The 24,477-nt window shown below is 42.8% G+C and overlaps 1 protein-coding gene and 1 long non-coding RNA gene across 3 annotated transcripts in view; both read left to right on the top strand.

Moving 5' to 3' along the window:
• The window catches only part of pde1a (phosphodiesterase 1A), a 241,411-nt gene that overhangs the window by 24,813 nt on the left and 192,121 nt on the right, over nucleotides 1-24,477 (top strand). The gene's annotated exons all lie outside the window — the stretch shown is intronic.
• On the top strand, nucleotides 1,223-24,477 carry LOC134293964 (uncharacterized). The gene is made up of 2 exons (XR_010000928.1): nucleotides 1,223-8,116; nucleotides 16,419-24,477. It is a non-coding gene; the product is annotated as an uncharacterized LOC134293964 (long non-coding RNA).

Genomic DNA, 24,477 nt, shown 5'->3' with positions numbered 1-24,477 from the left:
CACAGGTGCAGTTGTTGGGGACGAGAGAAGGGGCCTTCTCAGTGGTAGCCCCTTGGCTATGAAACTTCCTCCCCAGAGAAATCAGTTCATCCCCCTCCCTCCTGATCTTTAGAAAGAAACTAAAAATGTGGGTGTGGGACCAAACCTTCGGACAGTAAATTCAGTGCAATAAGTAATACAGAATAAGTGCAATTACAACCGGAATGGCTCCTGGATTATAATTTTGGATTGTGTGGTTTAAATAATTGGTTTTTAATGTTTTTAACTTCATGGTTTTTAATGTATATGTTTATTTTATTTTTATGCCTGTTTAAGGTAAAGGTAAAAGTTTCCCCTGATGTTAAGTCCAGTTGTATCTGATTCTAGAGGTTGGTGCTCATCTCCATTTCTAAACCGAAGAGCCGGTGTTGTCCATAGACATCTCCAAGGTCATGTGGCCGGCATGACTGCATGGAAAGCCGTTACCTTCCCGCCGGAGTGGTACCTATTGATCTACTCACATTGGCATGTTTTCGAACTGCTAGGTTGGCAGAAGCTGGAGCTAATAGCGGGCGCTCACTCTGCTCCCCGCATTTGAACCTGTGACCTTTTGGTCTGCAAGTTCAGCAGCTCAGCGCTTTAACACACTGTGCCACCAGAGGCCCCTAATAACACCTAATTATCTGTATAACATTATGCTTTCTGGTACATCGGTGCTCAACAGATGCATGTAGTCTGAAAACTATATGCATTTTTAATTAAATGATTAAAAAACCCATACTGAAGTTCATCACCAGCAAGCCTATAAGGGGAGATGTTTGTTCACAGTGATGCAGTAGTGGGTCTGTTGGAAGTGTGGACAGTGGATTGGTCCAGGTCCAGATATCCACACATCTGAAACTCCAGTAATTCTCCATATCTTGCTTGACCCACACTAATGGAATTGCAATGCTTCTGCTGTGAATCTAGCTATGGGGTTTGTAGGCTCCCTGCAGTGAGTCCACTTATTTTGGCCATGTATGCATGACCCCCAGTGTAGTGTATGCAGTATAGTGCTTGGGACCTCATCAGACAGTCTTCAGGCTCCATTTCTATGTACTTAGGAAATGGAGTGCCATGGGGGAAAGTAGGGAGAAGAAAAGGAAAGGCACGGTAAGCATTTGGGGTGGCTAACCATCCCTGAAGACAGGAAAAGATGAGAGGGAACAAATTAAGATGGTTCCCTCCATCCCCCACCCCCACTTTCTCCGTTTCCCCCACTTCATCTGATGAGGTCCTTCTCAAATAAAGAACAATAGAACATAGATCTTCCATTTATAACCAAACTGGATCATTGGTCTACTTATTGTTATGATTTGCGGTATTTATATACAGTAGAGTCTCACTTATCCAAGACTCACTTATCCAACGTTCTGGATTATCCAACACATTTTTGTAGTCAATGTTTTCAATGCATTGTGATATTTTGGTGCTAAATTCGTAAATACGGTAATTACTACATAGCATTAATGTGTAATGAACTACTTTTTCTGTCAGATTTGTTGTCTAACATGATGTTTTGGTGCTTAATTTGTAAAATCATAACCTATTTTGATGTTTAATAGGCTTTTTCTTAATCTCTCCTTATTATCCAACATATTTGCTTATCCAACGTTCTGCCGGCCCATTTATGTTGGATAAGTGAGACTACTGTACCGCCCTTCTCAACCTCGAAGGGGACTCAGGGCAATTCACAATGTTGTCAACAATTCAAGCTCTTAGCACTTGTCTGTCTTTAATTATCTGATATTTTGATGCACTGCTTTCCAATGCAAGAATCATTAAAAAAAATTTGAAATAACAAAAATATCCACAAAACATCACAACAGCCATTCCTCCAAAGGACATTGCTAAAAGAACAACATAACAGCAGTGATTGAGTTTTCTGAGGAACAGTTCCAGATCACAGACAGCTAGGTGAAACAAAAAATGTTTTCACTGACCTAAAACTCTTAATGTAGCACTCCTGGAAGATGTGATTCAAAATGAATAGGATGTGAGATTTGACAATCTTAGTCAAAGACCCAATTAAGTACACATGAAAATAAAGAAAAATATTCCCAACAATGTGGTTTTATGTTCTTTGATGCGTGTCTCCCATTCCTGTGTGTACAAGTTGCGAGTCAGTTAGGAATTTCAGTTGATGCTGAGTAGAATTCCTTCACATGGCTCTAGGTGGGAAGCATAGTTTCACATAGCAGAAACCCTTTTACACTACAGAATGACAGCACCATGATTCTGCCATGGTAAAATCATGTGAAATGGTTGAATTTGTAGTTTGTTCAAAGATACAGAGGAGCTCTTTGCCTGAGGATTCAAAATGTCCTTCCCTTAGCTGTCAGTCCCAGAATATCATAGAAGTGGAGGGCATAGTTACCTTCCTAATAAGAGTCATGACCATGGGCCAATGGAGACGTGTGACAGCAGGGGTGATCATCCTGATAACTTACTGGAAATCTGTAATCACACAAATGTTGTGAGATGGTAGTTTTGGATAATAAAGTCCAGTGACTCATGATCTTCTGATACTGCCTTCTTCAATGTTGACACTATATCATATGTTGAGCTCATGTTTAAAAGATGTACTTTATCAAGTGGTAAAAGAACGTTTGTTGCAATTTGTGCTTTTCCTCCTCAGTATTTAACATATTTTTATTTTGTGATTGGTCATCAAAAGATAGGTCTAGCTACTGAATATGTATGTATGTATATATGCCGAATTTGTATTTGCAAGACATATGCATTCTCTACCTAGTTTGCTCTCAGGTCAAAATAGCGTGAGCAAGACTGAGATTTCAGTTCTGAACACAAAAGTGTTGATCAGGAAGAAAAGGGTGGAAGGAGACTGATGTTGGGGGTGTGATAATTACCCCCTTGGGAAGTGATACTTGCAAGTGGTGGGAGGCCATTGAGGAACAATTTTCCTGCAATCAAGATCTTTCCCCAGAGAGGCTAATAAGAGGGATGAGATTATTTTGGGAGCAATCATCCTGTTGAATATGTAATAAAGATTTTGATTCCACCTTGTAGAATCTTCAACTGTTTTGCGGATTTTGTTAATCAGAAGATTATATTTTTATACCTGCTTTGATTGAACAGAATGCTCATGAGCTACTTAAGAAAAAAAGGAAGAGGCAGCAGCAAGTGAGATAAAAGATGGAGAGAAGAAACAATTTGGTAGAAAAATATAGAAAAAGTTTTCAACAGTAATTAATCATTGTCTAAGTAACTTTGTATTTTTCTCAAACCAGTTTCTGGTGTATGGGTGAGCATCTTACACCAAATCTTTTATACATATGTACATTTTTAGTGTCATGAAAAATATGTGCCTTCAAGAGTAACAGCTAGAGTTTGGTGGAAAATAGTTTCACTAAAATGTAACTATTTCATACCATCATCAAAGTCAAAGAGTTGCTAGATTTATTTTAATATACAGTGTTCCCACACTTATCGTGGTGGTTAGGTTCCAGGACCACCCGCAATAAGTGAAAATCCGCAAAGTAGGGACACTATATTTATTTTAATATTTATACATTATTTTAGTAGGTACACATTATTTTAAGTCTTTATCAACCAATTGTGTGTTAATAAATCGCCTCCTTCTCCTCCCGTTGCCGCTTGGGCTCCTTTTCTCTCCCTTCGGCTTCTCCTTCCTCCCTTCCTTATGCTCTAAATTGTAATTTTTTATGATTACTAATAGTCTTTTAGAGTTTATTGAAAATCGTGAAACAACCAATCTGCAAAAAGTGAACTGCAAAGTAGTGAGGGAACACTGTACATGTTAAGAAAGACAAAGATTGGTGAGTATACTTGCAAAGAACAATATATTCATCTAACCTAATCATATTTTGTTTTCCTCCTGAAAATTCACCTTCAGAGGTTACAGTGGAAGTGGCATTATTTTGTTGTCATGCCTGAAATTAGCAAGTACGATATAAGGGGAAATAATATTATAGATATATGAGTCACTATGGAAAAAATAACAAGGAAACAAAATGGTAGGCTGAAATTCAGGCTGTCACTGACTATTGCAGTCATGAATGTGTAATATAGAGTTGTATATTTGTAGCTGCTTCATATTCACAATCACTATGTAGTTTCTAACTTCTCCCTCCCAACCTATTTTCTTGGATATGTCAGACACACATCTTAGATTTTAAGAAATTAGAGGAAAAGAGATTTTACCTAAATACAGTAGAGTCTCACTTATCCAACATTTGCTTATCCAACGTTCTGGATTATCCAATGCATTTTTGTAGTCAATGTTTTCAATACATTGTGATATTTTGGTGTTAAATTTGTAAATACAGTAATTACTACATAGCATTACTGCGTATTGAACTACCTTTTCTGTCAAATTTGTTGTATAACATGATGTTTTGGTGCTTAATTTGTAAAATCATAACCTAATTTGAGGTTTAATAGACTTTTCCTTAATCCCTCCTTATTATCCAACATATTCGCTTATCCAACATTCTGCCGGCCTGTTTTTGTTCGATAAGTGAGACTCTACTGTATTCGGAAAAAGCTCTTGATGGTAAAAGCTGGGCAACAGTGGAATAAGCTGCTGCCGTGGAGTGTGGTGGAGCCTTCTCTGGAGGGTTTTAAACAGATGTTGGTGGCCATGTGTCGGGAGTGCTTTGATTGTGTATTCCTGCATGGCAGGGGGTTGTATTGTATGCTCTTGTGGTCTCTTCCAATCGTATGATTATATGAACTCAGATAGTTGCAAAACTCATGAGACATTTTCAAAGAACTAATATGCACAAATAACAATGGACATGTTTGAAAATGGGAATTGTTATTGTGTGTTCGGCTAAAGAAAAAATAAAATAAAAAAAGAAGTATGCATAAACATGGATTAGACCGGGGTCCCCAAACTAAGGCCTGGGGGCCGGATGCGGCCCATCGAAGCCATTCATCCGGCCCCCATGGCACAAGGGCATAAGGGGGTTGGGCTAAATGACCCAAGGGGTTTCTTCTTCTCTTACAACCCCTATTATTATTATTATTATTATTGACATTAAGGCTGGGTGGCCATCTGTCAGGGGTGCTTTGCTTGTGCTTTTGGTGCACAGAGGCAGATGGGGGTTGGACTTAATGGCACAAGGTGTGTCTTCCAACCCTCTTTATTTATTATTATTATTATTATTATTATTATTATTATTATTATTATTATTATTATTATTATTAACATTGAGGCTGGGTGGCCATCTGTCAGGGGTGCTTTGCTTGTGTTTTCGGTTCACAAAGGCAGAAGGGGATTGGACTCAATGGCCCAAAGGGTCTCTTCCAACCCTTTTTAAATTATTATTGCTATTATTATTATTATTATTATTATTATTATTATTATTATTAACATTGAGGCTGGGTGGCCATCTGTCAGGGGTGCTTTGCTTGTGCTTTTGGTACACAAAGGCAGAAGGGGATTGGACTCAATGGCCCAAAGGGTCTCTTCCAACTCTCTTTTTATTATTATTGCTGTTATTATTATTATTATTACTATTATTATTATTAATTATTATTATTATTGCTCGGTGGCCAACTATAGCCCGGCCCTCCAACGGTCCGAAGGATTGTGAACTGGCCCCCTGCTTAAAAAGTTTGGGGACCCCTGGATTAGACAATGGTGGGAAACACAGAAGTTAGGTACAAGCATGTAAATAAATGTGAATTATACGGAAAATTGTGCATAATTGTCAGTGGGGAACCTCTACCTTCATCTCAGTTTTTCAACCCAGTGCAAAAGAAAAACAGGGAGAATATTTAGGTGGAATCCTGCAAAATGCTGCTCTGTTATATCTGATTCCAAATCTAATAGAACTTGTGGAGACATATGTTTTTTTTCTGTTTCATGCTTCATGGGATCTATTGAGGATGGCTGTGGGACGTTGACCCTCCAGGTGTTTGATTTATGCTCACCATAGTTCCTCAAAATTGACCATGTTGGGTGAGGCTCGTGGGAGCTTTAGTCCAAAACATCTGGATGGCTGGACATTCCTCACCTCGGTGTAGATTTACCAGCTTCTTATCCTTGCTAAGTCCTCAATATGTCTGCTGAAACGGAGATAGGCTTATGTGGTAAGCTGTCATGTTCCTTCTTGGAGATTGCTTGAGTAGGAGTAAATGCCACAATCATCGTGCTGTTTTCATAGATATGTAATACGTTGTCTCTTCATTGCCATTTCTTCTTATGTAACTAAACTTTATTTTATTTTGAGTTTTGGAAGACTTTCATATGAAAGGCTTCACTTCCAGTTGTACTTGGCATGTGTTCTAGCTTGGAAAGACTTTCTGTCTGCTCTTTGAACATGGAAAGAGAGCTTCCTCAGACCCATCACCTTGAAAAGATGACTGAGCAGAGGACTGGGTTAGGAACTGTAGAAATAAACAAGAAAGCAAGCACAGTAAGTGGAAAATAGGAATGTGAAAGTGAGAAAAAAACCCACCTCGCAGTAGGTGAGATTTTGATTGAGATAGGGTGATATTGACACATGGAGACAGTTTGCTGAGTGTTTTCCAAAGCTCACAAAAGTTTTTGCCTCCAGCATCAGAGCATGACACTGAGGTCTTTTTCTTACTGTTATGTTTTCTGCATTTTTTTACTGAAAGTTTCTATACAGACTTGTCTTTCCCTGTTGTGTAGCTGAGCAGAGGAAGCACAAAAGTAACCTCTCCAATGTTACCACTTTTTAACAACCACTGTGGGAGCTTTTATTTTGGCACTTAGAGAAATATAATAAATGAGAAATCAATTAAAAATAATAAAAATCAATTTGCATGTGTGAGTGGGGATGGGGGATGGGAGACAAGGAAAAATATTTCTTATTTTCTTATTGGCAGCATAAGAACAAAGTCAGGACTTGTATCCCTGGTAGGGAAGGATAGGAAATCACATTTTCTTCTTTGAATAGTTGATACTGGAAATACAGTAGAGTCTCACTTATCCAACACTCGCTTATCCAACATTCTGGATTATCCAACACATTTTTGTAGTCAATGTTTTCAATATATCGTGATATTTTGGTGCTAAATTCGTAAATACAGTAATTACTACATAGCTTTACTGTGTATTGAACTACTTTTTTGTCAAATTTGTTGTATAACATGATGTTTTGGTGCTTAATTTGTAAAATCATAACCTAATTTGATGTTTAATACGCTTTTCCTTAATCCCTCCTTATTATCCAACATATTCACTTATCCAACGTTCTGCCGGCCCGTTTATGTTGGATAAGTGAGACTCTACTGTAACTGAATTATGAAGCCAGCATAATTTAGTTCAAATTTCTGACTGAATAGACATTTTAGATGAGAAAACTAGTTCCCATCCCATTGTGGTTCTCTGTACCTGAATAATGCAATTCTGCACAACCTGGCACCTTCCAGACAAGTTGGCCTACCAGTCCTAGCCACCCTAAACAATGGTGGGAGATTATGAGTGTTGTAGTTCAAACTGAAAGGTCCCAGGGTTCAAATCCCGGGAGCGGAGTGAGCGCCCGCTGTTGCTCCAGCTTCTGCCAACCTAGCGGTTCGAAAACATGCCAATGTGAGTAGATCAATAGGTACCGCTCCGGCAGGAAGGTAATGGCGCTCCATGCAGTCATGCCGGCCACATGATCTTGCAGGTGTCTACGGACAATGACAGCTCTTCAGCTTAGAAATGGAGATGAGCACCAACCCCCAGAGTCGGACATGACTGGACTTAACGTCAGGGGAAACCTTTACCTTTTAGTTCAAAGCATATAGAGATGAATCTGGCTGGTCCTGCTATGTAACGGCCAACACTAAAAGGAAAATGAAGAGCCACACATTTGCATGTGTTAATGCATATGAACAGATACATATTTAGAAATAATAATTAGCTCTTAAACTCCACAGAAGGCAAACTGACTAATTTCTCCTTCAGATCACTCCAAACTTGAATACATTACTCTATTGATGTAAATGCCACCATCAAACTGTGATGCTTTGCCTCATCTTTTCCCCCCATTTCCTCTGCTTTAAGGTGTAGAGATCCACAAACATTCCTCTACTCTGGAAATGTATAAATAGCAATCAGGATTTAGAGTAGAATGAAAAAGAAATGCAATGTTAGGTAGTAGGCTTGCTCAAATAATTCGTTTTCCCCGTTTACCGTTATTGATTCGTTATTTTCGTTTGTTTTGAAGCAATATCGAACCTTGGTTGTCCACACGCCTGGATATCGCGGTTTCGAACCGCGATTGGCCGTTTTCCGTTATGGCGCCTTTTTTTTCGTTTTTAAAAAATGCTTTGGCAAATCATCCAAACTTGTTTAAGTCCACTGGGGCAATCTAGCATGTTGTTTGCACCTTGTAGCCAATCAGAGAGCACGTTTAACCAGGGGGAGGGGCTGGTAGGACGTCCTGAATGAAAACAGCGTGCACACGCCTCGTGGCTCAGTCGCACTGGGAATTTTGGAGAGGGTGGAAGGGAGATTTTGGTGCAGGCACTGGCAGGCAGGAAAGATTGCTGCGTCACAGCATGGCTGTGTGAAGACCGGGAGAAAAGGTGGGGTGGCTGGCTGAGTTTGGGTGGTGTGTGTTAGTTGGGTCTTTCTTTTTCTTTTGTTTTTGCAAAGGGCTGTCCTGTGGGTGTTTTTTTCCTTGCGGGCGGGGTGGGCTTTCTCCTTTCTTTTTTCCACGCAAAAGTGTTTTTGGAAACAAGGGATCCGAGCCAGGGACGCTTCCTGATAATCCTAAGCCAAGTTTGGGAAAGAGTTGCATATCCCATACTTCCCTGTACAAAATACAACTCCTTTTGGGGAAAGAAGGGGGGTGCCTTTGTCCCTTCCCCAGTCTCAAACACAAGCGGGGCTGCTTGTGTCTCAGCCGGGGACGCTTCCTGATAATCCTAAGCCAAGTTTGGGAAAGAGTTGCATATCCCATACTTCCCTGTACAAAATACAACTCCTTTTGGGGAAAGAAGAGGGGGTGTCTTTGTCCCTTCACTGCTCTCAAACACAAGCGGGGCTGCTTGTGTCTCAGCCGGGGACGCTTCCTCATAATCCTAAGCCAAGTTTGGGAAAGAGTTGCATATCCCATACTTCCCTGTACAAAATACAACTCCTTTTGGGGAAAGAAGGGGGTGCCTTTGTCCCTTCACTGCTCTCAAACACAAGCGGGGCTGCTTGTGTCTCAGCCGGGGACGCTTTCTGATAATCCTAAGCCAAGTTTGGGAAAGAGTTGCATATCCCATACTTCCCTGTACAAAATACAACTCCTTTTGGGGAAAGAAGGGGGTGCCTTTGTCCCTTCACCGCTCTCAAACACAAGCGGGGCTGCTTGTGTCTCAGCCGGGGACGCTTCCTGATAATCCTAAGCCAAGTTTGGGAAAGAGTTGCATATCCCATACTTCCCTGTACAAAATACAACTCCTTTTGGGGAAAGAAGGGGGTGCCTTTGTCCCTTCACCGCTCTCAAACAGAAGCGGGGCTGCTTGTGTCTCAGCCGGGGACTACACCAATTTAACAAAGTTTCAGCCACAAAAACAAAGTTTCTGAAGTAGAGCAATGACTTTCACAGTAAAGACAACCCAATTTAACAGGAAATAAGACTTTCAAACCAGGAACAGATTTCTGCAATTATTAAAAAATGGTTTATTATAAAAGCTATGAAAATTTGCCAAAAATCAGAGGATAAGGGAAACGTTCCACATTTTGGTGAGCTATCAGTGTTAAATGTGTTCTACCACTGTACCAAGTTTGAAGAAGATCACTCAAAAAATGAGGGCGGGAGAGCCCCCTAAGTCCCCCCCCCCTTCGGGCTGTTTTTGTCAGGACCCAGGCTGCAAAGGCACCAATAACCAAACACAGGGGCCAGAATCTATCTAATATCTTTATTGAAGGAATATATAAAGTTAATAAAAGCAAGTATATGAAATAGTCCAAAAGCAGACCTTTCAGGAAAGGTCTAAATTAGTCCAAAAAAGCGATGTTCAATATGAAATATTAAGGTTCAAAGTTGTAATCCAATAACCGAAACACTCACTTTGCCAGGCAAAGTGAGGGGAGATGACAAGGTCCTTTAGTCCATAAACTTGAGCAAGGCTAGGAAATAACTTGATACTTGAAACAAGGCTTAAAACGTGGAACAAGGTAACAAGGAACAAGAACAAGGTCCGTGGAAAAACTTGGTAAAATCCGTGATACAAGGCAATGTTTAGTCCTGGGAAACAAGCAAGGTCCGTAGGTAAACAAAGGCAGAAACAGGAGCGAAGGCTGGAAAGCAGGGCAAGGCTTGAGCAGGAGCGAGGCTTGAAACGGAGCGCGCTGTCCAGACACAACTCGCTCCGGAGGTTGACGAATTGACTCCGCGAAGTTACTTCGCGGGTAAATCACCTATATAGAGTCTAACTTTCCCGCCGAAGCAGTTCTCTGGGAACCAGAAACGAAAGCTAATCTTTGAGACCAGATGTTTGCCTCCTTAAGGATTCTCACGAAAAAGCAGACTTAATTGGCTGAATTCTTGGCTGCTATCCTCGCACTCCTGCGCGAAGCAGCTTCCAAACTTCTCTGTTGTTTACAAAACTCATGGCGGGAGAACACAGGAGAAGTGGGCTCCGGATTTGTTTGACATACTTCTGGGTCACAACTCTCTTGCAGGTGCAAGGTTCCCAGATCTGCCTGGGAAAGATCTGGCTGGGAAGATTCCAGTTCAGACTGGGAAGGTAAAAAACCCAAGTTTTCTTCATCATCAGGCATTACAGTGTCATAAGCAGGACTACAAGGCCCATGAGTCATCACACTATCCCCCTCCTCAGGGCCCCTCCCAAACTGGGACTCTCTCCCCGAAGCGCGAGGCCGCGGTTTGGTGGGATAGGTCTGATGAAAGCGACGGGTTAGATCAGGAGCGTGAACTGTGGAGGCGTCTTCCCAAGAGCGCTCCTCAGGGCCAAAACCCACCCAGTCAATGAGATATTGCAGGCGGCGGCGGTGAAAGCGAGAATCTAAAATGTCCTCAACCTCGAACTCCTCCTCCCCATTCATCAAAACAGGAGGGGGAGCCGGTTGGTCTGTATCAGGACGCACACCATCCGCCGGAAGGAGCAGGGAACGGTGGAACACTGGGTGGATGCGCATTGAACGCGGAAGTTGGAGTTTGAAAGTCACGGGGTTTAATTGCGCCACCACTGGATAGGGGCCAATGAAACGGGCATCTAACTTCCGGCAAGGGCGGTGGGAGGGCAGAAAGCGAGTGGACAGGAAAACCCGATCTCCTACCTTGATTTCGGGGCCCGGCTGGCGATGTTTGTCAGCGTGGCGTTTATAGTCCTCCTTGGCTTGGTCCAGTTGCTGGAGCAAAAGTTGTTGTACCGCTGTGAGTTCCTGCAGCCAATCCTCTGCTGCGGGAACTTCTGAAGTTTCAATGACAGGGGGAAAGAAACGTGGGTGGAAGCCGTAGTTTGCAAAGAACGGCGTTTCTTTTGTAGAAGCTTGAACTCCATTGTTATAAGCAAACTCTGACAGTGGTAACAGAGAAGCCCAATTGTCCTGTTGGTAGTTTACATAACAGCGAAGATACTGCTCCAAGGTGGCATTGGTGCGCTCCGTTTGCCCATCTGTTTGAGGATGATGAGCTGAAGATAAGCGAGAGTCTATGCCCAATAGTTTTTGTAGTGCCTTCCAAAAACGAGAGGTGAATTGAGATCCACGGTCTGTGACTAAACTCTTGGGCAATCCATGTAGTCTGAAAACATGTTGAAGGAATAGATCTGCAGTCTCTTTGGCCGTGGGGAGACCTTCACAGGGTATGAAATGGGCTAACTTGGTGAAAAGGTCCACCACCACTAGGATCGTGGTGAATCCACAGGAAGGTGGTAGGTCAGTGATGAAATCCGCAGAAATTATTTCCCATGGGCGAGATGGGGTAGGAAGGGGATGTAGAAGCCCTGAGGGTTTCTCCCTTCTTATCTTGGAGCGCTGGCATACTGGGCAGGTGTTGACATATTTTTCCACATCTTTGCGGATCTTGGGCCACCAAAAATCCCTTAGGATCAGATGCATGGTTTTAAATAGTCCGAAATGCCCTGCTGGTTTGCAGTCATGACACAGACGAAGCGCTTTTTCCCTGCCCGGTCCGGGTGGGATATAAACATGATTTCTATAGCAAAGCAGTCCATCTTTAAGCGAAAAGGGAAAATGCAGACCTTGACGAAGTTGGTCCTGCGCCCAGGCATCTGCTTGCTGACTAGCCCTGATTTCTTGAGCACAGATGGGTCCTGGAGTAGAGGAAGTTGAACCAATGGGAGTGGATTTGGTGTTCCCCACTGTGAGCGTGGCAAAGTTCTCGGGTTGTAGTAGTTGGGATTCAAAGGTCTCCTTGCGTCCTGCAGCGTATTCCGGTTTACGTGACAGGGCGTCTGCTTGCTTGGTTTGGGCTGGGGTCACATAATGGATCTGGAAGTTGAAACGTTCAAAGAATAAAGCCCAACGTTGCTGCCTCTGATTTAGTTTGCGGGCAGTTCTTAGATGTTCTAGATTTCGATGATCAGTGTGGACTTCAATGGGAAATTTGGCCCCTTCTAGCCAATGTCTCCAAGTTTCAAAGGCTGCCTTTATGGCCAGTAGTTCCTTTTCCCAAATGGTGTAATTTCTCTCTGGTGTGGTTAGTTGACGGGAGTAAAAGGCACAGGGATGAAGGTGGTCTCCCACCGGTTGTAAGAGTACAGCCCCAATTGCCACATCCGAGGCGTCCGCTTGCACAACAAAAGGGGTTCCAGGATCTGGGTGCTGTAGAATTGGCTGGGACGTGAATAATTTCTTTAGTTGCTGGAACCCTTTCTCTGCTTGATCAGTCCAGCGGAAGGGCTGTTTTCCACGGATGCAGCTAGTGATTGGGTCAGACCAGCGGGCAAAATCTGGAATGAACTTGCGGTAATAGTTCGCGAACCCCAAGAAACGCTGCACCTCTTTCTTGTTAGTTGGCGCCCGCCATTCCAATACTGCTGAAACCTTGGCTGGATCCATGGAGAGCCCTAGAGGCGAGATACGGTAACCAAGGAAATCTACCTCTTGTAGATCGAAAGCGCATTTTTCCAACTTGGCATAAAGTCCATGATCTCGCAAACGTTGTAACACCATTTTGACGTGGTTCTCATGTTCTGATTGTGATCTAGAAAACACCAAAAAATCGTCCAGGTAGATTATCAAGAACCGATCTAGATAGTCCTGAAAAATATCATTGACAAAATGCTGGAACGTTGCGGGGGCTCCGCATAATCCATAATTCATAACTCGGGACTCGAATAATCCGAATTTAGTCTGAAAGGCAGTCTTCCACTCGTCCCCTTCTCTGATGCGAACTAGATTATAAGCCCCTCGAAGATCCAGCTTGGTGTAGACCTTGGCTCCTCGAAGTCGGTCCAGTAGATCCGAGATTAAGGGCAGGGGATAACTGTTCCGCTTGGTGATATTGTTCAATGCTCTATAGTCCACCACCAAGCGTAATTCCCCTGACTTCTTCTTCACAAACATCACTGGGGAGGCGGCTGGGGATTGAGAGGGTCTGATGAATCCCTTGCGAAGGTTTGTCTCTATGAATTCCCTGAGAGCTTCTTGCTCCGGTTCAGTCAGGGAGTATAGGTGCCCTCGCGGGATCGGGGCCCCCTCCACCAAGTCAATGGCACAGTCATAAGGTCTATGTGGGGGTAATTTCTCGGCTTCTTTTTCATTGAATACATCCCAATACTCGGAGTACTTCTTGGGCAGGGTGATGATGGGCTCGGTCTCTGTGGCATGGCAGACCTTGGCTACGAGGCAATGGTTTTGGCAGTACTTTGAAGCAAACTGTAGTTCTCTGTTGGACCAGGAGATGCTTGGGTCGTGGAGAGTCAGCCACGGGATTCCCAAAATCACAGGGAAATGGGGAACCTCGGTAACAAAGAAAGAAATCTCTTCCATATGTTCCCTTATCCACATCCTGGTGGGTTCTGACCACTGGCTTACGGGCCCCGTCTTGAGGGGGCGGCCGTCTATGGCTTGCACCACACGGGCATTCTTGAAGTCATGATATTGTAATCCCAGAGAGTCGGCATACTCTCTGTCAATGAAGTTGTTGGTGGCTCCGGAGTCTATCATGGCGTGGATCATGACGGGTCCCCTTTTTGCTGACCACAAGGTGACCACTAGAAGGAACAGGACTCCGGTTGGCGGCTCTTGAATGGGTTTCCTGACCGGGTTGGCGAGCCTCTCTACGCCCGGTCGTTGGCTTCCCCCGCCGGCTGTGTGCCAGCCGCCTCAGACGCCTTCGTCTCCGTGGAGGACGCCGCCGCAAGACGGGCGGCGGGCTTCCCTTTGGCTGGACACTCTCTGGCGAAGTGGCCCCCATTTCCGCAATACCAGCAGAGATTTAAGCGTTGGCGACGGGCCTTCTCGGCGGCATCTAACCTGGGTCGCACGTTGCCCAACTGCATCGGCACCTCCTCGCTCCCTCTGGGGTATGGGGTTGGTGGTGGGGGTCTCCACACTGGACGCGGCTGGACGCTGGCGGGAGCGGGGGGTTTTGCCCCAGCTCTACCGCTCTGACCACGTACCCATTGTTTCCTGTTGGCAATCAAGACTTCAGCCCGTAAACATTGGTCAATGAGTGCTTCGAGGGACTGGGGAGGGTCCACCTTGGAGATTTCTTCCAGCATTTCAATGTTGAGACCCTCCCGAAATTGTCCCCTGAGGGCTACATCGTTCCAGCCGGTGCTGTGGGCCAGCACTCGGAACTCAGCTATGTACTGAGACATGGGTCTGTCTCCTTGAAAGAGGCGCCGGAGTTTATGGCCGGCTGCCTCCAAATTGTCCTCGATTCCCCAGGTCTCCTTAAGGTGATCCAAGAAGCGTTGCGCTGTTCTTAGGTGGGAAGAGGCTTGATCGAATAGGGCCGTCGCCCAGCTGGCCGCTGGTCCGTCTAGAAGGCTGTAAACCCACGCCACCTTGATGTCTTCTTGGGGAAACTCGGCGGCACGGGCCTCTAGGTAAGCCTGGCACTGGCGGCGGAAAACTTGGACCTTGGAAGCTTCTCCAGAAAACTTAGTTGGCAACGCCATGGCCGGGAGGCGGACTCCGCGCTCTCTCAATCCTTTTATTTCTCCATCCTGCGCGTTGAGTCTGTCACGGATGCGATCCACTTCATCTTTGCTGATGGTGTAGCTGAGCGGCTGCCCAGCCGGCGCGGCTCCGGTCGACATTCTGGCCTTGGTTAATTGGTGCTTATGGGTGGCGGAGTCAAACTGTCAGGACCCAGGCTGCAAAGGCACCAATAACCAAACACAGGGGCCAGAATCTATCTAATATCTTTATTGAAGGAATATATAAAGTTAATAAAAGCAAGTATATGAAATAGTCCAAAAGCAGACCTTTCAGGAAAGGTCTAAATTAGTCCAAAAAAGCGATGTTCAATATGAAATATTAAGGTTCAAAGTTGTAATCCAATAACCGAAACACTCACTTTGCCAGGCAAAGTGAGGGGAGATGACAAGGTCCTTTAGTCCATAAACTTGAGCAAGGCTAGGAAATAACTTGATACTTGAAACAAGGCTTAAAACGTGGAACAAGGTAACAAGGAACAAGAACAAGGTCCGTGGAAAAACTTGGTAAAATCCGTGATACAAGGCAATGTTTAGTCCTGGGAAACAAGCAAGGTCCGTAGGTAAACAAAGGCAGAAACAGGAGCGAAGGCTGGAAAGCAGGGCAAGGCTTGAGCAGGAGCGAGGCTTGAAACGGAGCGCGCTGTCCAGACACAACTCGCTCCGGAGGTTGACGAATTGACTCCGCGAAGTTACTTCGCGGGTAAATCACCTATATAGAGTCTAACTTTCCCGCCGAAGCAGTTCTCTGGGAACCAGAAACGAAAGCTAATCTTTGAGACCAGATGTTTGCCTCCTTAAGGATTCTCACGAAAAAGCAGACTTAATTGGCTGAATTCTTGGCTGCTATCCTCGCACTCCTGCGCGAAGCAGCTTCCAAACTTCTCTGTTGTTTACAAAACTCATGGCGGGAGAACACAGGAGAAGTGGGCTCCGGATTTGTTTGACATACTTCTGGGTCACAACTCTCTTGCAGGTGCAAGGTTCCCAGATCTGCCTGGGAAAGATCTGGCTGGGAAGATTCCAGTTCAGACTGGGAAGGTAAAAAACCCAAGTTTTCTTCATCATCAGGCATTACAGTGTCATAAGCAGGACTACAAGGCCCATGAGTCATCACAGTTTTTGGGCCACCGCGCATGCACGTCCGCCATTAACGAATTAATTTCGAAAATAACGAATTTTTGTTAATTTCGAAAAATTTTGGGGGCCAAATTCATTATTAGCAACAAAAACGAAAAAATGCCCCCTCTAGTTTTGAAACGAGTTTAGAATCAAATTTTTCATGGATTGATCAAGCCTATTAGGTAGTAGTAAGAGTGACAGTCTGGAACATGGGTGGTTGTGGTTGAAGTCTTCACTGAAGCCACTGGATGGATGGTCCTCCTGGGCCTTCATACACTATCATCCTGGCCTAAAAGCTATTGTGAGGGTGAAAATGGGCTGTAAGAAAGCCATTTGTATCCCTTGGAGCATACTCAAAGAAAGACAGGAAAGAGGGGTAGCTGAAAATTAAGCAGGTGCATATTGATCCCTTCCTCAGAGGTGGAAAAAGGGATGATATAGGATGGGATATGGGGGCATCTAGGCAGTGGAAGGATCATGGATTGGTGGGTAGGAAAACTGATGGAAGAGGAGGGTGTACTCCAAAGCCTGTGACCAGTCCAAGATTGTTCATTGGGGAGGAAGACCAGAAAGTATTATTCAGCTGGTCTGATGCACTTTGACTTGGGAGAGTGAGAGTTGAATTACCATTTACTGTTCGAAAGGAATTAATCCAATGCCAAAACTACCTTCCTATGTTGTGACAAGTAAAATAAAAATGGCACAGAAAAAATAAAACAATAATCCAACAACCATAAAAAGAAGTTTGATGCATTCAAATTGACACAGGAAAAGGAGTTGCAGGAAAACTGGATCTGCTTGATGGGAATTTAAGCTTCCTGGGCTGACTGAAGTATCCCCTGAAACTTTCTAGTCCATCAAACTGGGCAAAGGGAGCTCTTCATTAGCAAGACATTTAGAAAGTAGAAATAGTAGACCTGCTTGCATTCCAAAACTCCACTGGACTTCAGCTGAAGATTAGGACTAGCTTTTCTTTAACTCCATGTTCTCGTAAAGAGAAATAGTAAGGTTGTTTGGATCTTACTATTAAGGAGCCCCTGGTGGTGCAGTGGGTAAAACCGCTGAGCTGCTGAACATGCTGACCGAAAAGTCGGTGGTTTGAATCCAGGGAGTGGGGTGAGCTCCCGCTATTAGCCCCAGCTTCTGCCAACCCAGCAGTTCGAAAACATGCAAATGTGAATAGATCAATAGGAACTGCTTCTGTGGGAAGGTTACGGCACATGACTTAGGAGGTGTCTACGGGCAACGCCGGCTCTTTGGCTTAGAAATGGAGGTGACTTAATGTCAGAGGAAAACCTTTAGACTTAATGTCAGAGGAAAACCTTTACCTAACCTTAAGGTTGTTTGACCTGTTTTTTTTTTCTGATTGGTCTCTCAAAGTAAGTAGTTTAGGAAAGTCTGGGAGCCCTTCAAAAGGTTTTTAGAAGGAAAGACCATTTCAACGTGGGGGTTTCAAATTTGACTATTATAAATTTTAATTTTCACCACTCGTTTAACTTCCTTCTGTTAAAAAAAAAAAGGTCACGATGAAGAAAAAAAAAGAACTACAGTTCACAATTGCTGGTGGCTTGTGAACAGGTTGTGAAACAGTGAGCTTTTTGCTTTTGCTTTTTGGTGTATTTCTTTGCCAAGTACTTTGCATTTTTATATCGCCATTTGTTCAGATTTTTTTTTCTTTTTTATATAAATATGGACATTTTAGCTCTGTTTTTGGTTTTTGGTTTTCTCTCTCTCCCTTTTTGATCCTTTTTAAATCTCAGTTTTCCCACTTTCTATACAATCAAATGTTCTCATTCTTTCAATGTTAATTTACTCTATCTTATAAGGTAAAACTTCAATAAAAATATATATTAAAAAAAAAGTAAGTATGGACTTAATTTGCAAGTCCCGTGGCTATTGTATCTGTCTCTGAGGATATCCTCTTGTGGAAAGGAAACCAGGAAAACTTCAAGAACTATGCCCTGTCCTTAATGTCTTAATTCAGTCACTCCTACATATCAACATATTCTGTATCCATGGGTTCAACCACCCAAGGTTTGAAACTATTTTTAAAAAATCCAAAGAGCAAACCTGGATTTTGCCATATGAGGGGACAACATTTTGCTACACCAATGTATATAATGGTGTTTGGTATCTATGGGCTAGGGCCACTGGTGGTGGCGCAGTGTGTTAAAGCGCTGAGCTGCTGAACTTGCAGACTGAAAGGTCCCAGGTTCAAATCCCAGGAGCGGAATGAGCGCCCGCTGTTAGCCCCAGCTCCTGCCAACCTAGCAGTTCGAAAACATGCAAATGTGAGTAGATCAATAGGTACCGCTCTGGCGGGAAGGTAATGGCGCTCCATGCAGTCATGCCGGCCACATGACCTGGAGATGTCTATGAACAACACCGGCTCTTTGACCTAGAAATGGAGATGAGCACCAACCTCCAGAGTCGGACATGACTGGACTTAACGTCAGGGGAAAACCTTTACCTGATCTATGGGGTAGTAGGCATGCTCTTGGAACCAGATTCCAATGGATACCAAAGATCCACTATAGACCCTTAAAAGCAACTGTTTTGAAGGCCACTTTGAAAACTGGAAAGGCCAAACTAGTTGGAACAAACATGATTTGTGCTCATTTTAACCCCAATCCCACCCCACCCCCCGGTAGTGTTCAAGCATCTAGAAGGTCTGAATTCAAGAAAGTTGTCCCCATGGTAGTTAGTAAAGAGCAGATACTTTCTCTGACTCTACTAAGACAGAAGTGTGTGTGTGTATGTGTGAGCGAGAGAGAGTTGAGAGGGGGGTTGCTAGCAATAAAAATGTGCTGGAACATCTCATTTTTTAAATTGATAATTCTCAAAATTAGCTTTCCTGAGGGCAGCAATAAATTAATGTAATGAATGGGTGGTAAGGGGGAAGATAATTATTTTAATGGGAGAGTAGGATGGAGAGAGAGAGAAAAAAACCTCTTACTTGATAAGATCATTCAGGGAATGAGGCACGCATTACCAAGTAAAATATGGCAGATTCAAATGAATAATGTCTCCATTGTGTCATCTTATGCAACCATGACACAACGGGAATGCTACTCTGGATAAAGATTTCTTGCCATAGAGAAAAAGAAAGACCAAGAGAGTTCTAATAGGGCTTTCTACTTGAGTTGCTTGCCTTCTGCGTTTGATGGGATCCTCCCCCACCGCCATGGAAGAGCATTCAATCTCACACCTATATACCCCACATCCTGAAATTGTATACAGTCGTTTCCTTCATATCCACAGAATCTGTATCCATAGAGTCAACCAATCATGGCTAAAAAATAGAGGTGTGCAAAATGGCACAGAATGTGCTCTGTTTCCATTATGTTTTTGGGTGCCCCTTCTTGCTCTGTTTTTGCGAAAATTCTTCTCAAAATGGAGACAGAACTCAGGGTTCCAAATGATCAATACTAATCTTCTGGAATCTTCCCAAAAATAGAACAGTGGTGGGGGGACCCAAAAGTCAAAATGCAAACAGAACGAAAACAGAACGGATTTGCACACCCTTACTATAAAATTGAAGAAGCAAATTTTGATTTTCCCATTTTACTGTTCCAGATATTTTCCTCTGACCTTCTTTCCCTCTGCATATTTCTAAGTACCAGAGTGAGTGTTATGTATTTTTCTTTTACTGCTTTGGTGTTAACACTTTCGTACAATGGTATATCATTTTTTTCTTCAAAAAGGCATCCATCAAGTATGTGGGAAACTCATAGAGGGAGATGTGAAGTTCTCAGAGTGGGTGACAGGGAAAGGGAATAAGGAATCCCCACCCCATACCACCATGGGCCACATGTCACGCATGAATAAAAAGCATGGATGGAACTTCAGTATACAGTAGAGTCTCACTTAGCCAACATAAACGGGCTGGCAGAACGTTGGATAAGCGGATATGTTGGATAATAAGGAGGGATTAAGGAAAAACCTATTACACATCAAATTAGGTTATGATTTTACAAATTAAGCACCAAAACATCATGTTTAACAACAATTTTGTCAGAAAAAGTAGTTCAGTACACAGTAATGCTATGTAGTAATTACTGTATTTACGAATTTAGCACCAAAATATCATGAAGTATTGAAAACATTGACTACAAAAATGTGTTGGATAATCCAGAACGTTGGATAAGTGAGACTCTACTGTATTTAGAGCATGACTGGATTCAGAAATGGGAGCGACAATTGCAAAGCATGAAATTTGGAAACAGAATAACCTTGTATTTATTGGAGCTATTGGCATATCCAGAGAAATTCCGAATTGCATGATCAGAACAGATTGCCTTCTGATTTTATTTTATTTTTTGAAAAAAAGTCAGAAAATTGAAAAAAAAAAGATCATATTCAAAATCTGTTTTTAAAAAATCCTATGTTTTTGTTGTGAGGTGGCAATTGTTAACATTTTTACATAATTGCTTGTAGGAATGAAATAAGTGAAGATTTAGTGCTTTATTATCCCAGTCTGTTGTCTCATAGCAATTGCATAATTCAAGCAAATAGAAATATTTTAGTATGGAAACAATCAATCTCATACCTTCTCTCCAGTAGTGTTATGGTGTCACTTTGGTGATGCATGTTCCCACACTTATGCAGTTTCAGCACTTCTCACATAGTGCTGACGTAGTCACATAATCTAAATGTGCTGGTTGCCCTCAAAGCAGCTCAGTCGCACAATTATGGCTATTTTTTATTTTAAAAAATGGGGAATAGAGTATAGCAATATTGTTTCACCCTGCTTGGAGATAGAGAAAAGGAGAATAGGAGAATGGCCACTTCTACTGCATCTGCTGGAATATGGAATATGGAGGATGCACTGGAATTAAACAATTGCACCAGAAACAATAGTTAAACAACAGCGATATTGGCACCATTGATGGGTTTTCCCATCAATGAAAAGGAGTTCCTTGTGGCTTCTTCTTCTTCATTCGTTTAGTCGTTTTCAACTCTTCGTGACCTCATGGACCAGTCCATGCCAGAGATCCCTGTTGGCCGTCACCTCCCCCAGTTCCTTCAAGTTCAAGCCAGTCACTTCAAGGATACCATCCATCCATCTTGCCCTTGATCAGCCTCTCTTCCTTTTTCCTTCCTTTTTCCGCAGCATCATTGTCTGCTCCAAGCTTTCCTGTCTTCTCATGATGTGGCCAAAGTACTTCAACTTTGCCTCCAATATCCTTTCCTCCAGTGAGGCATTATTTCCCGGGCATTATTTCCTGGAGGATGGACTGGTTGGATCTTCTTGCCCCGGGTGGCACAGTGGGTTAAACCCTTGTGCTGGCAGGACTGCTGGCTTGAAGGTTGGCTTGCTGACCTGAAGGTTGCCAGTTCGAATCCAACTCAGGGAGAGCATGGATGAGCTCCCTATATCAGCTCCAGCTCCATGCGGGGACATGAGAGAAGCCTCCCACAAAGATAGTAAAGACATCAAAACATCCAGGCATCCCCTGGGCAACGTCCTTGTAGACGGCCAATTCTCTCACACCAGAATCGACTTGCAGTTTCTCAAGTCACTCAAGGCACATGAAAAAAAAAATCAATGAAAAGATATGATTCAATGCAGCATGGGAGAATTACAAATGGGTTAAAGAGTTATCAGATCAATTTTAGTCACCATTTTGAGCCAGAAACAAATGTAAACAATGATTCTGCAAATGGAGAATATCTCATTAGGACTTATGCAAATGACTATGGCTAGGGGCTGTTTGTATGCTGGGAGAGCATCTGGCAGTAATAATTTGAAACTCTATGTGGTAAGAGCAGTTCATGGTTACATTCGTATATTCAATATCTCTGCAGATCAATGCTTTTTTTCTGTGATCAATTTTCCTGTTTCTACAGTGAGGAAGTTCTCACCTTACATTTTAGAGCTATTGTATAGATTTGCCCAGTGACCAAAATCCTAGCCCGACTTGTTCCTATGTTGTTAACACCTGCTTATCTGTAGGCATGTGCAAAATGCCAGAAATCCATTCTGTTTTTGTTTTGAATTTTGGGTCCCCCCCCCCCCCCCCCGGGTTCTGTTTATGGGAAGATTTTCCCAAAATGATAACGGAACTCTGGATTCCAAATTATGAACCTGAACAACCTTCTTCCCAATCTGTCAGAATCTTCCCAAAAACAGAACGGGGGCACCCAAAATTCAAAACAAAAATGGAACAAAAACACATAAAGGATTTCTGCAGTTTCACACACTCCAACTCATCAGGGAAGCTTTTCATGGCATGAGAGTGGCCATTATTGATTGCAATGATGCCCATTCAAGTCTTTAGATTCATGTCAACTCTAGATTTATGAATTTTATGAAGTTAGTTAAGAATGGGGGCCCCTGATGGCACAGTGTGTTAAAGGTCCCAGGTTCAAACCCCAGGAGTGGAATGAGTGCCCGCTGTTAGCCCCAGCTCCTGCCAACCTAGCAGTTCGAAAACATGCCAATGTGAGTAGATCAATAGGTACCGCTCCGGCGGGAAGGTAACAGTGCTCCATGCAGTCATGCCGGCCACATGACCTTGGAGGTGTCTTTGAACAACGCTGGCTCTTCGGCTTAGAAATGGAGATGAGTACCAACCCCCAGAGTCGGTCACGACTGGACAACGTCAGGGGAAACCTTTACCTTTACCTTTACTATTTAAGGATAGCTAAAAGATGGTTTAGCTACCTCCTTCCTCAGATATACAGTAGACCCATGTATTACACAAAGGTTTCATTTCAGGACCCTGTGGGTAATACAATTTATTTATTTATTTACAGCATTTATATTCCACCCTTCTCACCCCGAAGGGGACTCAGGGCGGATCACATTACACATATAGGCAAACATTCAATGCCTTTTAACATAGAACAAAGACAAGACAAACATAGGCTCCGAGCGGGCCTCGAACTCATGACCTCCTGGTCAGAGTGATTCATTGCAGTGATTCATTGCAGCTGCTCTCCAGCCTGCACCACAGCCCGAGCCCTATTGTTCATGTAATCTGGAACCCTATTTTTCTTACCTGAAATGAGTGATGTTCTAGGCTAATAATAATAATAATAATAATAATAATAATAATAATAATAATTGATATTTTACATATTCATTGGTTCTTGGACAGTATTTGATGATCCAAAGCTCCAGTCAGTAACACCTGGCACACTGTGAAAATGATATAATGGCAACAACGTCATCTTGAACAATTAAGACTAACAAGATGTAGGCCATGGTGCCTGATCTATGACTGATTTAAAGTATATAGTTCTGGAGAATGCTAAACCAGGGCTATATTCCAGTCCAAGTTAGGCTTTGCTGGTGAGTATTGAATTCCCGCTTGGACGAGAAAGGAGAAGGAAAACCCATTGGTTTCCAGTTCTGACGAATAAGCCTATGCGAAGATCAAATTATGTTAAAGCTACCTGACCAGTCCAGGCAAGCTAATCAAATTAGAGCATACTTCCAGATGATTAGAAATGGAACATGGACTAATTTGCTATGCGTACTGTGGACAGATGTAATATTATAACAGTTTGGAATTAAAACCTACTCACGTATGTACAAAGTACGTACAAGATGCTCAGAGAACAAGCCAGTTATGGATGTTATTTCCTAAAAGAAAAACACGTACTCAGTGTTTCAGCAAGTGAACTCTCGAAATCTTGCTCTGAATTATAAACTCATATAAAATATAATTATACGCTTCAGTTTGCTGGTTCTGGTTATTACATTTTATTATTGTATTTTTATTGTGTTTTGCTTTTAAGCTGCCCCAAGAACATTCTTAATTGGCAGTCCCCTTAAAGCTCATAAAATAAATGAATTGATTTTACTTATTGTTTTTATACTGGTTAGGATCCATGCATGAGCACACGTACGCTGTATGCGAACATACACACAGAGTTGGGTATAGGCAATTTTCTTCCTGTCTCCTTTATGGGCTCTTCATGTTTTGTGAGAAAACCTTTTTTAAAAATAAATTTTATTTATGATTTTAAGATTTACATTGAAAGTGGGGGAACCATTGTGTCAGATAGAAAAGTGTCCGGAAAAAAAATTGTACTAAAAAAAGAAGAAAAAGGAAAAAAAAGAAAAGAAAAAAGAGGAAAAAAAGGGGGAGAAAAAAGAGGAGAGGTGTGGATTAAAAAATTGTCTTTTTGTGGACTGTTGTAGGAAATCTTTTATGATGGCTCCACCAGCTGTGGAGTGGGGGAATTTTTCAGGATCCATGGGATCTGCAACTGGAAAAGGAGAGGTCAAAA

This window comes from Anolis carolinensis, chromosome 1 (assembly GCF_035594765.1).
Source record: "Anolis carolinensis isolate JA03-04 chromosome 1, rAnoCar3.1.pri, whole genome shotgun sequence".
Lineage (NCBI taxonomy): Eukaryota > Metazoa > Chordata > Lepidosauria > Squamata > Dactyloidae > Anolis > Anolis carolinensis.
This window is presented reverse-complemented; position numbering and strand designations above follow the sequence as displayed.